The 15,108-nt window shown below is 45.1% G+C and overlaps 1 long non-coding RNA gene across 1 annotated transcript; it reads right to left on the reverse strand.

Moving 5' to 3' along the window:
- Nucleotides 1–11,336: 11,336 nt before the first annotated feature.
- Nucleotides 11,337–12,346, reverse strand: LOC306648039. Its single transcript, XR_013760255.1, has 3 exons — nt 12,198–12,346; nt 11,577–11,964; nt 11,337–11,479 (listed from the first exon to the last, which is right to left on the reverse strand). It is a non-coding gene; the product is annotated as an uncharacterized lncRNA (long non-coding RNA).
- Between the last annotated feature and the right edge of the window lie 2,762 nt (nt 12,347–15,108).

Genomic DNA, 15,108 nt, shown 5'->3' on the forward strand with positions numbered 1-15,108 from the left:
TTTGTCTTTTAATATTTTATAATTATGTAAAAGAAACATATTTTTTGGGGGTACTTAGGATTGAAATCAGGGGCACTCCACTACTGAGCCACCTCCCCAACCCTATTTTGTGTTTTATTTAGAGACAGGGTCTCACTGAGTTGCTTAGCACCTCCCCATTGATGATGCTGGCTTTGAACTTGCGATCCTCCTGCTACAGCCTCCTGAGTCACTGGGATTACAGGCATGCACTACTGCACCTGGCTAGGTAAAAGAAACATAGTACTGATAATTTCTGTTAAAGTGTTACCCTTCATATTGGGATGGGAAATTGAATGTATTTATGGGAAGATAATAGAGTCTAAATGGTTTCCAAGTTGGTTAACTAATCCTCAAAAGTAGACTCATGAAACAATATATGAAAACTTTATTTTCTTATACTTCTACATAGAATGGTTTTTAGAAAGGGGGCAAAGATAAGCTTCACATGTAAAAACTTTATTTATTTTGTACTGGGGGTTGAACACAGGGGCACTCTACCACTGAGCTACATTCCTAGCCCTTTTTATTTTATTTTTAATTGTGATACAGGAACTCACTAAGTTTCCCAGACTGGGTTTGAACTTGTGATCCTTCCGGCTCAGCCTCCTGAGTTGCCGGGATTATAAATGTGTACCACTGCACCAAGCTCAAATGTAAAAACATTAACTAGGATTTATCAAAAGGCTGGTCTCCCCTGGGATAAGACTTTGCCTCTCGCCCTGATACATGAGAGGGATGATACCCAAAGTGGGCTAAAATTAAGCCCATTTAAAATTTTGTCAAAAAGGATAAATTTTTGTCCTAAGCATTACTGTGGTCCCGAAATAGAAAGAGAGATATAGTACAAATTAATGGTTTAGAAAAATTGTAGTAGGTTTTAAAAAATAATAAAGGGTTTTCAAAGGAATAAATTCAATATAAGGAGCTACTGACATCCAGTCTCAATTTATTTCTCAATGTTCCCCAATAACCAAAGAAAATTACAGACATTAGAATTGAGACCAACTACTTCCACTTCCACACTGATGAAACTGGCCTTCTGGGTGTTCAACTGCTAAGACTTTGAGACCAAAGCCAAGTAAGAGTAAAGGGCTAAGAGGACGGCGCTTCCTCCCCAAGGTCAGTCAGGACCTGGGGATGACAGGGCCTCTCTGAAAGGGCCCCACAACCTTAGTGAATCACCCTACCTCCACTCAGATGGACCACGAGAACTCCAGAGGCAGGAGCCAAACAACACAGTTTTCAAATATGAGGGTCCTCAGAAAGGGAAATGTCCCACTGCTTCCAAGGAAAGCCGTGTGGTCAGAAATATCCTGATCTATTCTAACAACTGGCACGACTAACACAGCAAAAGACTGAGAAGACTTGGATGACCTTAACAGTTCCAAGAAAAGGGTTAGTTTTGGGCCAACATGGGGTCACCTACTTGGTCCTGAACCCCCAGCAGGGAATCATAACCAAAAACATGTATACTAAAATAGGGATAGAAAGTAAAAATCGACAGTCATGCCTAGACAATTAAGGAAAAGACAGTGACCCTTTTAAAAGCAGTTTGTAAAGAAAGTGTCCAAAGAACGAGTCCTTATACATGATTGCCTGATCATGACCATCAGAAAGGACTGTGCCAGACCACAAATTTGCAAAGAGGCCACCATGATTTTATATGCAAAGGATTTCTGTAAGGACATCTGTACGGTAACTGTTCAACCTCAGGCTGAGGCCACCTTTGTTCTTAATCACTGTGGCTAAGGATCATTGTTATTTTGATAACTTGGAAGATTAAAAAATATTTTCCATTATATCTTATTACTATTCTTATTTAATGGTCTTAGTTAACAGGTAATATATGTCTTGTTTTTAAGTCTCCTTCCTTTCCACACCGTTCATCATTTTCAGGAAAGAACCCCCCTCTCAAAGGATGGAGGAGTTGATGGTAATAAAGAGCAGAGAAAAAGAAAGGTAGAGATTTTAGGATCTTCAGTGAGAAGGAAACAGAGCCAGACCAGATCTGAGAAGGTGCTCTGAATATCGCACCACACGTGCAGGAGAAGTCACCAGGAGCCACGATGTGGATAAAAACAGACCAGATCTAGAAGTCTCCAGTCACACCCGTGGCGTCTGAATCGCAGAGTACAGCAAGCCTGTCAGAGTGGCACAGGCTCCACTGGGCCGGCCCTTCTGTGCCTGCAGGACCCACTAGGCACTGTGGGATAATGTGACTCTCAGAAGAACCTTGTCTTCAGTGAGAGAAGGCATTAGACACACGCAAGTAGACTTACTCATCAAAAGGCTTGCTGTCAATAAAGTGAGTTCCCTGGTGCACTCCTCTATGCCACATTTGGAAACTTAATAAAATGATTGCTGTCTGTCTTGCCCTATTTGTAGAGAAACGGAGCAGAGTCATACAAAACGAGAGGCGCTTTGAGGCACCGTGCAACGTGGGCACTAACTCTTCCAGGAATGTCTCATTTGGCCGGTTCTTTGAATACTGCCATTTTGCCCGTGGGCTCAGTCCACCATCAAGCCAGGAGGCTCTAGATGAGAGAATTAGCTGAACCTCAATCCTCAATGCTCTTACTATGTATGATGCTATGCAAGAATTCAACTTCCTAGTGCCTAGTCTGGGCTTTAGGCTGTTTTGTGAGTAACTTTTGGAAAACTTTGAAAAAAACTTAGATCATGGACCTCCTCTGTCCACAACACACGGTGGTTCATGGTGCCCTGAAAATAAACAAAAAATGCCTCACTGGTGTGCATTCTCCAAACTCAGTCAACAAGACATCACACACACCGGCCTCTACCTGTCACTCTGCAGCACCTCATTAGACTTGGGTTCAAAGGAGTCCTGAAACGTGAGGTCCTCGCTGTTTTGAACACAGGTATCTGAAACAGGCTGACATGCAGAGTCCCTCTTGGGCTCAAGTACTTGGTGTGGAGGAGGATGGCAGCTGCAGCAGCCACTGTGGTAGGGCCTCCTGCTTTCCTCACTTCTGACTGGACAAAGCACTCCTGAAGACCTGTCTTCTGAACCCACCTCACTTCTGACTGGACAAAGCACTCCTGAAGACCTGTCTTCTGAACCCACCACATAACTGCTGATATGATGCCAACCCGCATGCAGCTGAAGTTCCAAGCAGAGCATGCTTGCAGAACAGAAGTCCTCCTGCTGAATGCACACTGGATCAGCAGTGTCCCAAACAGGTAGAGAATTCAGGGTGTGGGGGGGCACAGACAAAACCACAACGAGGTCCTGGGCTTTAGACATGGTGGTCAAGAGCAAGGGGGTGGTTCTTAGTGGGGCTGAGATGGGATTCCTGGGTGGGATCTCTTTGCTGAGCACTCAAGCATTTATAGATACAACATTCCTTCTCAGCAAGACCCCAGAAGCAAAGTCTATTTTTTGCCTCTCCAGAGGCTGTTGGTCCAAACAGTCACACCAGGCAGACTCCAGAGACACAGTGCAAGAAGTGGGCAACATCTGTGCTCTCTATGCTGGGGTGGAGCATCTGAGTGACCTTGTCATCTCTGGGTGGGTTCAGAACAGGCAAGAAGGCCCCTCCAGGTGACCATGTGCTCCGGGCCACCTTGAGATGTCCGTTGGGCCACAGTTGCTGGGATCCACAGTTGCCATTCTCACCTTGAGACTCTTCAACTTGAAAGGGAGGGAGGGGGTCATCATTGCAGAAAGCACCATACTGCCCTGTGTAGACCAGGTCATGGAAACCAGAGTCTGCTGCCTAACATGTCTGAGCCACCACTTGCTGGCCCTCCATGGCTGCCTTGTTTGGATTTCTCGTGGTTGCTTGGAGAGATGAGTCAGCCTGTAAGAAAAGCCAAGAGCCTGCCTGGATGCAGCATGTGGGGAATCTCTTTGGGCAGGAAGGTGCAAGATTTCTTCTCTAGAGTGAAAGACAAGGACTTAAATTGTGTGTTTGAAATATAGCACCACGGAGCTAGGTGTACTGACCACGTTTTCTTATTATCTTTATTCGTGATGCTTTAGTGTTGATGGCCTCACTGACTGGGGGCAGACAGCCATTTCTAGGGTATTAAAGTGCCCCCCAAGGCTCTTGTTAATGTAGGAATGTTTGAAGATGAAATGATTAGATTGTGAGAGCTGTAACCTAGTTTGAATGGACTGATTAGGTGGTCACTGCAGGCAAGAGTGATATGGTTGGAGGAGGTAGGTCACTGGGGGTGTGCCACCCCCTTCCACTTTCTCTCTCTTTGCTTCCCAACTGCCATGAGATGAGTAGTTTTTCTCTGCTGTGTCCTCCAGCCATGGTGCTCAGTCTCGCTGTGGATGTGGCTAACACACAGGGCTAGTCCAGGAGCATACCTGTGTTAGTCAGCTTTTTGTTGCTGTGACCAAAAATACCTGACAGGAAAAAGTTAGATGAGGAAAAGTTCAATTTGTGATCATAGTTTCAGAGGTTCAGTTCATGGTTAGCTGGTTCTATCACTCTGGACTAAAGGTGAAGCAGAACATCATGGCAGAAAGGCATAGCAGAGGAAAGCTACTCAGTTCCCGGCTGCCATGAAGCAGAGAGCAATCAAAGGCACCAGGAACAAAATATAAACTCCATTGTCATTCCCCCAATGACCTACTTCCTTCAGCCACATCCTACATGTCTCTACTTACCACTCAGTCCATTAAAATTATTAATCCATTAAATGTATTAATCCACTGATGAGGCCACAGCTCTCATAATCTCATCATTTTGCTGCTGAACTTTCCTATAAACACAGGAGCTTGGGGGGGGGGCATCTCAAACAATAACAATACATTTCAAATACCAAACAAGCAATGCAGGACTCACACACTTAACCAGCTCCTGGATCAATCTGTCACACAGGAAGCTAAGATTACCCTTGTCCTAAATCACCTTAAGGTTACATTCTGAACAACTGAGAACCACCCCATACCCCAGAATTGTCTGCTTCAAGAGAGAGATGGAAAAATGGCATGGTGGTGTTGCCTGAAATTCCAGGAATTTGGGAGACTGAGGAAGGAGGATCACTAATTCAAGGCCAGCCTGGGAAATTTAGACTTTGTCTCAAAATAAAAAAATTAAAAAGGGGCAGTGGGATCTAGCTCAGTGATATAGCCCTTACTTACCATGGTTTAGGAGGTGGGTGCAAACCCTAATACCCCAAAAAGAAAGAGAAGAGGCAGAAAAAAAAAACTGTACATAATGTAATTGAGGCTCAGAGAAAAGTCTCCCATGTGGAAGGTCATTTCTGAGTCAAGGCTTCTACCAGACTCCAGCTACTTATCTCCTACTGAGCTCACAATCATTCTGTGACACTCAGGTGGTTTCAAGGTGTGAACACTCCTCCCTCTTCTAATCAGCAGCACATCAGGCTGTGCCTGCAGTCTCACACTCAGTCCTGGGAACCATTATTGCCAGGACCCAGCCCCAGCAACTCGGGGGTTCCCCGAAGGATGGGTGGAGTCAGGGCAGAGAAAGGACATGAACCTCTGAAGCAACTTGAAGCAAGTTCTGCTCAGGTTTATTTTAGCTCTTCTTTTATAGTATTAAGTAAAGCAGGATTAAACAAGATCCAAGATACAGAAATATTAGCACAAGATTTGTCATTAACCGCACTCTCCAGCAGGTGTCTACACAGAGTGGGTACATTAAGGCCACCTTTCTATATTTACTTAGTTACTCACATAAGCGTTATAGTGAAAGATATTTTCCTCTTTTCATCCTACTGGTCTTTGTTTGCCATTTGTTATCAGACCTATTGTCAGTATAATGACTCTATTTTGTTTTAAGCTAATTTTACTGAACTGCTAAGCAAAACATGTACTTAAACTTTAGCTCATATCATTATGTTTTTGATTTAACCTTAACTTTCTACTCTGTGACCTAAACAAGCTCAGTTAGGATAAGTTAGGTTATTTACTGACAAACAATCAGTGTGAATGCTTCAGTTTTATCCCAATATTCTTTATGTTATTGATTCGTCCTCCACCTGCTGTAATAACATGTGAGACCTAAGCCAGCGTAAACCACTCATAACCAGTTAACATGCAATGAGGGCATCTGATCTTAAGATAATGTTTTTCTAGTTGTTTGCATGTGCTGTTTCTTTGTTCTTTGGTCCTACATTTCCAGGGTGGCCCTTGATGTCCAAACCTATGAAGGAAGGACAAATATTGGACATTCATCCATTTACCATAAATATTAACTATTCATTCACCATTTTCATTGTACAGTGCTGTATAGGGAGGAGGTGGCTCTGTGGGAGGGGGCCCTTATACTTATTCGCTTGTTTCCCTCTAGGTGGGTTCCACAAATGTCCCCCAATCTTGTAGGCAAGTAGGGCGGTCCTAGTACTGTGGGGACAACAAGTCTCCTGTTTGTAAGGCTGTTTACTGGTAAAGCATTACCTGGGGCAGGTGTGGTCAGCACAGGAGCAAGCAATTCCTGTAACCGTAGTTTATGAAGAACTCCTCAAACTCTGTACCTCAGACTTGTTATGTGTGATAGTGGTGCATTTTTTAAAGCATTCCTCATCCTCCCCCAAGCTCTGCAGACTCACTGAGGTTAAATTTTCATCACAACAATCAGGGCATGTGATTTGCAGTTGCATAGTTAGAAGTATGATAATCACAAGAAAACACCCGATTCCTAGGAGAGGTGACAGCGGCAGTGTCCTGGAATGGTGGCCTTGCCAAGCCCGTCCCCATGCTTGGACCTTGTCACATTATTTTGTTTATTTGTGTTGTAGAAATGAATGAAGATCAAATAAATGAAGCCAAGCAAAGGCTATGTATTCTGAGCAAACTATATCAAGAAGTTCAGGCACCGTCACTTGTATTTGGCAGACTCCAATGTAGGCAAGAAAGTAGGAATGCTTCATGTGTGCCAGATGGGAGGCTGGAACTCATGCAAGTTTTCACTCCACTGGATGTTTGAAGTATGAGGTTCAACTTGAGACATGGAGTCATCACAAAGGCACTCTGGTACCAACATACTGAAGAAACTGAACATGCTTTCAGGCCTAAGTGGAGTTTTCTGGCATTAAGCAGTGTTGGACTGAGGGCTGAAGGATTTCCCATATCTTCTCCCTTTAGGGGATCTCTCCATGGCATGCCAGTTTGAGTATTGAAAGGTGCTATAGCATTGGCTAAAAGATTGCTCAAATATTATATTTATTGGGTCTTTCTATGGTATGTACTTGTTTTATGACACGACTTCCCACCAAGGGATTTTCCACATTGGAGACACTCAGGCATTTTTCCATTACAAATTCTGCAGAGATCAATGAGTCTCAAGTGCTGACTAAAGGATTTATTAGATTTTCCACACCTATAAGACCTTTTCCAAGGTGAACTATTTGGTATGTAATGAGGGTATATCTGAGTTTAAAGGACTTCTCACACTGGCTGGCTTATTTTCTACTGCTTTAACAGAATATCACGAGCTGGGTAATTTATAAAGAAATGGCATTTATTCCTCACATTTCTAGAGCCTGAGAACTCCAAGAACTTTATCCTGCACTGTAACATGGCAGAGGGTGACAAGCAGTAAAAAAACACATGTTCAAGATGGCATAAAGGAGGCTCTGGCAACATCCCATGGTCCACATAAATATCGACCAGGAAAATGTCCCAATTCCTGACGCAGGCAGTCAAGGAAATGTGACCTAGAAGGATGTGCAAACCTTGGGGAACAGTGACCCAAAGAGGAAGGAGAAAGATGAGATCTGCTAGGCTGACTCAAGACACCTGAGTCCCACCCCACCCCCACGCCCACACACTTCAGGGAAGAAGGTCTCAGGGCTTCTCGTAGCAGTGCACAGAGCTCATCCCTACACACATGCCAAGATAGTGGGAGAGGATGGCACAGTTCAAAAACAGGCTCTGGAAGAGGCAGAGCTGCCTCTAAAGGGAAAATGGATAAACAGAGCCCAGGTCAAAACAGTGGGGTGGAGGTGAGGGTCTTACCCAGTGAGGATACAAGTGCAAAGTCCTCCAATATCACATGGAAGTACAGCAGCCTCTGAGCCTCATCAAGGAGACCGCACTCCTCCTGGGAGAGGTAAACGGTCACATCCTTAAGGGTCACACAGTTCTGCCAAGATGGGGAAAGTTCAATCTATAGTCAGCTTCTCTCCCAGTACCTTAATTCCATTCTATCATAATCCCCTTCTCTCCCTCACCTCCATCTTGTTACCTTATAGGAGATAACAAGCTCAAGTATCACTGATGCTCACTATTAACTATCATCAGTCGGTATCGCTGACACCGATCACTTCATTCTTCCAAATCAAAGGGCAGATGGATGGGAATACACCATCTTAACCCAGATGCTGGCATGGAGGGTTCCCATCTCAGCTCACAAAGCTGTTCCATGAGACCCCCAGATCACACCTTTCACACACAGTCAAATGTGGGGTCACCCTTTACCTTCATGCCCTCAATGGCAGGGTGCTGGGGACATCATTTCACAAAACTTCTCCATATGCCTATCAAGTCTACCAATCCTCTCTCACATAGTCCCCACACATTCATAACCACTTCCGTCCTTTGTCCACTCTATGGAAATCGCCATGATCTCCCTACTGTTACTCAGCAAAGCAACAGGAAAGTATGTGGAAAATTCAAATATGCTGCAATATTATTCCAGACCATTGCCCATTCCACTAACACAGGAAGCCCCCATCCTGCTTTGGAGACCTCTCTGCCTGACTCTGTTCCTTGCTTCAACCTCAGTCACCAAGAACCACCTGTGGATCTCAGACACCCTTGTCACTTGTCCACTTATGCTGCATTTGATGTCTTCTTACTAGTCAGATTTTGTCCACTAATTCTTACTTGAATACCAGCCTCAGAGGTCCTCTCTCAGGTCAGTGATACTTCCCATGACCACTTGTGCCCTAAACACATTCCACCCACCTTATTGAAATGCCCCAGATATGTGAAGGATTGAAAGAAAATTGATCAGTCCAAAGGGAAATGCATAAGCACAAGTCTTGGCATCAGAGTCACCTTGAATCAGCACCTGCATCACATGCCCCACCCACTGTCATCCTTGACTGCCCACCAGATCATCCTCTCCACACATTTCTCTTATGATCAAAAGTGCACCCCTGTGCTTATGCTGCCCACTGCCCCACCTCGGTGTCCACGCACAAGACCATGCTGTCTTCCCTTTCCTGGGCATTACTGTCACGGCCAGGGTCCTTGGTGTCCACGCACAAGACCATGCTGTCCTCCCTTTCCTGGGCATTACTGTCACGGCCAGGGTCCTTGGTGTCCACGCACAAGACCATGCTGTCCTCCCTTTCCTGGGCATTACTGTCACGGCCAGGGTCCTTGGTGTCCACGCACAAGACCATGCTGTCCTCCCTTTCCTGGGCATTACTGTCACGGCCAGGGTCCTTGGTGTCCACGCACAAGACCATGCTGTCCTCCCTTTCCTGGGCATTACTGTCACGGCCAGGGTCCTTGGTGTCCACGCACAAGACCATGCTGTCCTCCCTTTCCTGGGCATTACTGTCACGGCCAGGGTCCTTGGTGTCCACGCACAAGACCATGCTGTCTTCCCTTTCCTGGGCATTACTGTCACGGCCAGGGTCCTTGGTGTCCACGCACAAGACCATGCTGTCCTCCCTTTCCTGGGCATTACTGTCACGGCCAGGGTCCTTGGTGTCCACGCACAAGACCATGCTGTCCTCCCTTTCCTGGGCATTACTGTCACGGCCAGGGTCCTTGGTGTCCACTCACAAGACCATGCTGTCTTCCCTTTCCTGGGCATTACTGTCATGGCCAGGGTCCTTGGTGTCCACGCACAAGACCATGCTGTCTTCCCTTTCCTGGGCATTACTGTCACGGCCAGGGTCCTTGGTGTCCACGCACAAGACCATGCTGTCTTCCCTTTCCTGGGCATTACTGTCACGGCCAGGGTCCTTGGTGTCCACTCACAAGACCATGCTGTCTTCCCTTTCCTGGGCATTACTGTCACGGCCAGGGTCCTTGGTGTCCACTCACAAGACCATGCTGTCTTCCCTTTCCTGGGCATTACTGTCATGGCCAGGGTCCTTGGTGTCCACGCACAAGACCATGCTGTTTTCCCCTTTCCTGGGCATCACTGCAACAGCCAGGTCCCTTACTCCTATGGCTCAGAGCCCCATCATGGCGCAGACACGACCAGAACCTTTGGACGTCTGTATCTTGAACCCTGTATGACAGCTGCCTACTGATGTTTCCAGTTATTCTTGGAAACACCTCGAACTGTTAAGATGACCAAAGACAAAACTGAAATCTCCAAGAGCAGTCAGCCCTACTATGAACTTTACTATCTCAGTTAATAAGACCTCAATCCTTCCACTACTAAGGCCAAAATTCTTGCCTTTAAAATCCTTCCCTCTCTTTCCCTTAAAATCCAAAATACACATGATCCTCCTTAAAAAAAAAAAAAACAGATTCTGGTTACGACCACATCTCCACTTCCTCAGCCACCACCATCGACATGTGCCTGTACTGCGTGCAGCCTTCTTCCTTGATCTTCCCCACACGGTCTGCTTTCCGTGCTGTAGTTACACGAAGCCTCATGAGAACTGGGACACGTCACCTCCTCCTCTCATCCAAACACCCCACTATTTCATTTATTTTCTTTTTTTAAATTATCTACTTATTTTTTAATTTTTTACAGACTACATTTTGATTCATTGTACACAAATGGGGTACATCATTTTGTTTCTATGGTTGTACACGATGTAGATTCACACCATCATACATGTCTGTCTCTTTCCACCATTTTTCTTACCCACCTCCCTCTCATTTCCTTCTACATATTCTAAAGTTCCTACATTCTTCTCTCAATCCCCACCCCACCACCCTAATTATACACCATTCTCCACTAATCAGGGAAAATATTCGGCCTTTGGGTTTTTGGGATTGGCTTATTTCACTTAGCATGATATTCTCCAGTTCCATCCATTTATTTGCAAATGCCATAATATTCTTCTTCTTTATGGCTGAATACTATTCCATTGTATATATATACCACAGTTTCTTTATCCATTCATCTGTTGAAGGGCATCTAGGTTGGTTCCACAATATAGCTATTGTGAACTGAGCTGCTAGGAACATTGATGTGGCTGTTGTTACTGTCCTTTGAAGTCCTTTAAGGTGATTGATTTTAAGTCCTTTAAGGTGGGTCCATTCCAAATTTTCTGACAATTCTCTACAGTGCTTTCCAGAGTGGCTGCACCAATTTGCAACTCCACCAGCAATTTAAAAGTGTGCCTTTTCCACACCAACATCTATTATTGTTTGTATTCTTGATAATAGCCATTCTAATTGGAGTAAGATGAAATCTTAGAGTTGCTTTAATTTGAATCTCTCACCCTACACAGAATTCATCCACTTTCAAAATAGACATCCTACAATCCAAGAGAGTCAATCCATATCTGATTCCTGAACCTCTGCTCTTAGTTCCTATAAGAAAGAAAGGAGTACTCTGGTTCCATAAAACAGAACAACCTCATTTCCATACACTTGCATGCTTTAGTACCTATGTCTGAAAGGGACATACCTTTCATACCTTATTCACTGGCTGCAAACAATACAAAACACTCCACATAAGCCCAATCCTTGACGGTTGACCTTGGGTTTGGATACTTTTTTCAAAAACATACTCAGGTTCAAGGACTGGAAGGCTTAGAAGAGCTCCAGAGCACAATCGTAGGTGCAGGGGCACATGCCTGTAACCCCAGCTACCTGCGAAGTAGAGGCTGGAAGATTGCTGTCGTAAAATAAAAAATAAAGATAAGCTGGAGATATGGTTCGGGGTAGGGAGTCCCTGGGTTATATGCCCAGGGCCTCAAAAGAGAAAAAAACAGAAACACAAGCATAGAAGGAAAGGATATGGTCACCTCCCCTGATGGTGATGGGTCTATAGGAACTTCTGCAGTCACTGGACTCTGGGAAAGGCGAGGTAGTGAGAGGCAGACAACCATGAGGGGCTGGGGCTAAGGCTTCCCTGTTTCCCTGTTCAACCCAGGAGCCTGGGGACCTCTGAGTCCCACTCCTCAGTGCTGGCTTATCTACTGTGCTAACTTGTACAGGATGCAACTTCCCTGATCCTCAGCGTTATCACCCTCCTCCCAAACTTAGCAGCTTTTTGAAAATTAAAAAATGTTTTATTTGTACAGACTGCATTTTGATTCATTGTACACCAATGGGCCGCGTCATTTTGATTCTACTGTTGAGCAGCTTTTGGGAAACTGAAATGCCTCACTCAGACACGCTCCCCTCCGTTCAGTTCACTCTGCGGTTCCCAACGATCTGAAAAATAAAGATAAGACTCCATTCTCCCTACAGCGCAAATGTCCTGGGTTCCTTCCCGAAACTTGGCGAAGGCGCCCCTCTGTTTTAAGGTCCCGGCTGTCCCGCAAGCCCTGCGACCTCCCGTTGTCCTGACATGGGACATCTGGGGGCGGCATGAGGACGCCAGGCTCACATGGCTGCCTCGAGCAAAGCGGCTGTAATCACATCAGCCTTCTTTGGGCAACAGCGGCCTTCCAGGTGGCACCTCCTCACCCTACCTGGACTCCCGAAGCCTCAACCACAACTGCGTCTGTGACTCAAGACCTGCCACAAGGAGCTGCACAGGAAGTGAGGCCGGAAGTCCCACCTCACAGGCAAGTCCAAATCCGGAAACTGCTCCACTCTGAACATTCATTGGCTCACGGGTATTGGGACGGAGCATTCTGGGTAAGCAGTGTTCACGCTTCCGGTGGGAAGAGCTCAGTAGTGCTTCCATCTTGGGAGAGGCGGTGTTATTCTCCCTGTAATCCGTACTTTGGATATAGCGTAGCTTCTCTGCATGCAATGGCATACTAACACTACCACCTGGGGACACACAGAATGTCTTGTCCATGGTCAAGGTACTCTGCACAGCATTGCTTCTGATTATGAATGTAAGGAAATTTCCACAGAACCACACTGGACATGGGAAATCACATAAGGGAATTTATTAATCAAACAGAGTGTCTCCCTGCAGGGTAAGAGAGAAAATGAGAGGAAAAGAGAAAGGAAAAGAAAGGGTGCACGCTAGAGAGAGTGGAAAGTGAGGAGGATAGAGAAAAGCAAGGAGGACAGACAGAAGGAAGGGAAAAGATGCCAGGGAAGCTACAGTAAAACAGTTGAATTCCGCCAGGCTAACAGGGGACCAATATCAGAGAAGGACACTTGCAAGCTGACTGATGAACCAATAGCTAGCTAGGCTGTTCACAGACTGACAAGTGTTTGGGAGGCGGGGAAAATGGCTGTGCCAGAAAAGTCAGGGGGAGCAGCTTTGTACATTATATTCCCCCTTTTCTGTTTTTATAAGAAAATCTTTTGCTCTCCAGTTCTTTCCGAAGCCTTCTCTCTCCTTCCTGCCTAAGTGACTGGGGCTGGTTTTGCAGGTGAGATGTAAAAAGTCCATTCTCCTTCCAGACTTCCAAAGGCAGATGGTGTTCATGGACTTCATTTCCTCGATTTGACTGATCCCCTATTTCTACACTAACTGCCTGTCCCCAATTCTGGCTTCATTCACCCCTCTAATTCTAGGAACTCCTTTGCTGTAGGGAAAGGGGGTCGATGACCAATCTGGCTTCTTCTAGCTGGAAGGGGGCAGCATGGGGCAAGCAGTTTGGAGTTCCCTTTTCAGAAATCAGGTCAATTGAGGGGTTCATGGTAGAAGTCCGGTTGGGGAAGAGCAGGCTGTAAAGGCATCTGGGGATGGGTGCTTCTATGAGAGAAGAACAAAAAGACATGAGTACTGAAATGAGATTGATACAATATAAATGTTGCAGGATCTGGAACATGCCAATGCATATCATAAAGATGACAGAAGTCAATAATTCCTCACCAGAGGGTGGAAGAACTGAGAAGTTGTTCCCATAACAAGGCCTAGCAAAGGCTGGAGAGGATAAGGCCTTTATTTGGGAACTTTAACATTGTCTAGGTTATCAGGAATGTAAACACAACATTTAGTAGATACTATCAAACATAGATTAAGCCTACCTGTGTCTGTAGGCCTAAACTGACTAAAAACTTCTGTTTCTCTTGATAGTTATCAGGCACATCTGCCTAAGAATCTCTCTTTTGGTAGCTTTTGTCTTTATTCTAGTGGGCTAACACAAGTGTACATCTTAAGTTACATTTAAGTATTATTTCTTTTAAATGCCCAAGAATGGCTATATTTTGGTTTAACTGTTTTGCTGGGTGTCTAAGATCAAGCTGGTCAAACTGACTTGTTTCCTATCTTGTTAAAGAATCAGCTGAGTTCCCACAGGGGTCACTCACAGAGAACTTAAGAGCAGCTTCTTAGCTCTATTAGTGCCATTGGTTAGGCAGGATCTCCTCGATGAGATGGCTTTCCTTGAAAGCACCAGGGATGTCTCCCTTTTTCCTTGACTTTCCTTTGCAGCAGGTGCACTGAGTGGCTTTTCCTCTAGCAGCCTCATCAATCTCCTTGGTCAGGAGGTTGTGTGACCCAGAGTTGCAAAGCTCCTTGGAGAAGTCCTCTTGTTCCCTGGGTCCAGGCTGACTTTGAGGGCAAGACCCAAATATGGACTTTTCTTGACCTCTGTATTTAATCTCAATCTCTAAGTTTGATCTTAACCATCAAGCAAGTCAGTCTCACCACTCATAAAGTAAGAGTACTGGGCTTTAGCTTCAACGTCTATGACTTTACAGTTATTTACCCCCTTTTATCTAATTGGGGTTTACATTATCTGTCCTATAGGTGATGGCTTACTATTTCAAGTTAATTTATGGTGTTTGCTCTTGAAGCAATACTTCTGCAAAATATTGATCAGGCAACAATTAGAGTTTACAAGGAAAATACAAAATGGAATCACCAACAGTAAAACATTCAGTTTGTGCAATAGCTATCTTGAATTTTGGCTCAGTTCCCATTTGAGATCACAGTAATCTTTACAACAAACATCAAACTTTTGAACACAACTTTAAATGAGTTAAAGTGAGGCTTACTTTGGAGCCATTGTAATGTGTAGCAGGGTTGTGAGGCGGAGCCTTATCTCAGGTAACATGGGGCTTTTCAGTGAGAGGCAAAG

The sequence above is a fragment of the Sciurus vulgaris genome, assembly GCF_902686455.1.
Source record: "Sciurus vulgaris genome assembly, chromosome: 17".
NCBI classification, from domain to species: domain Eukaryota; kingdom Metazoa; phylum Chordata; class Mammalia; order Rodentia; family Sciuridae; genus Sciurus; species Sciurus vulgaris.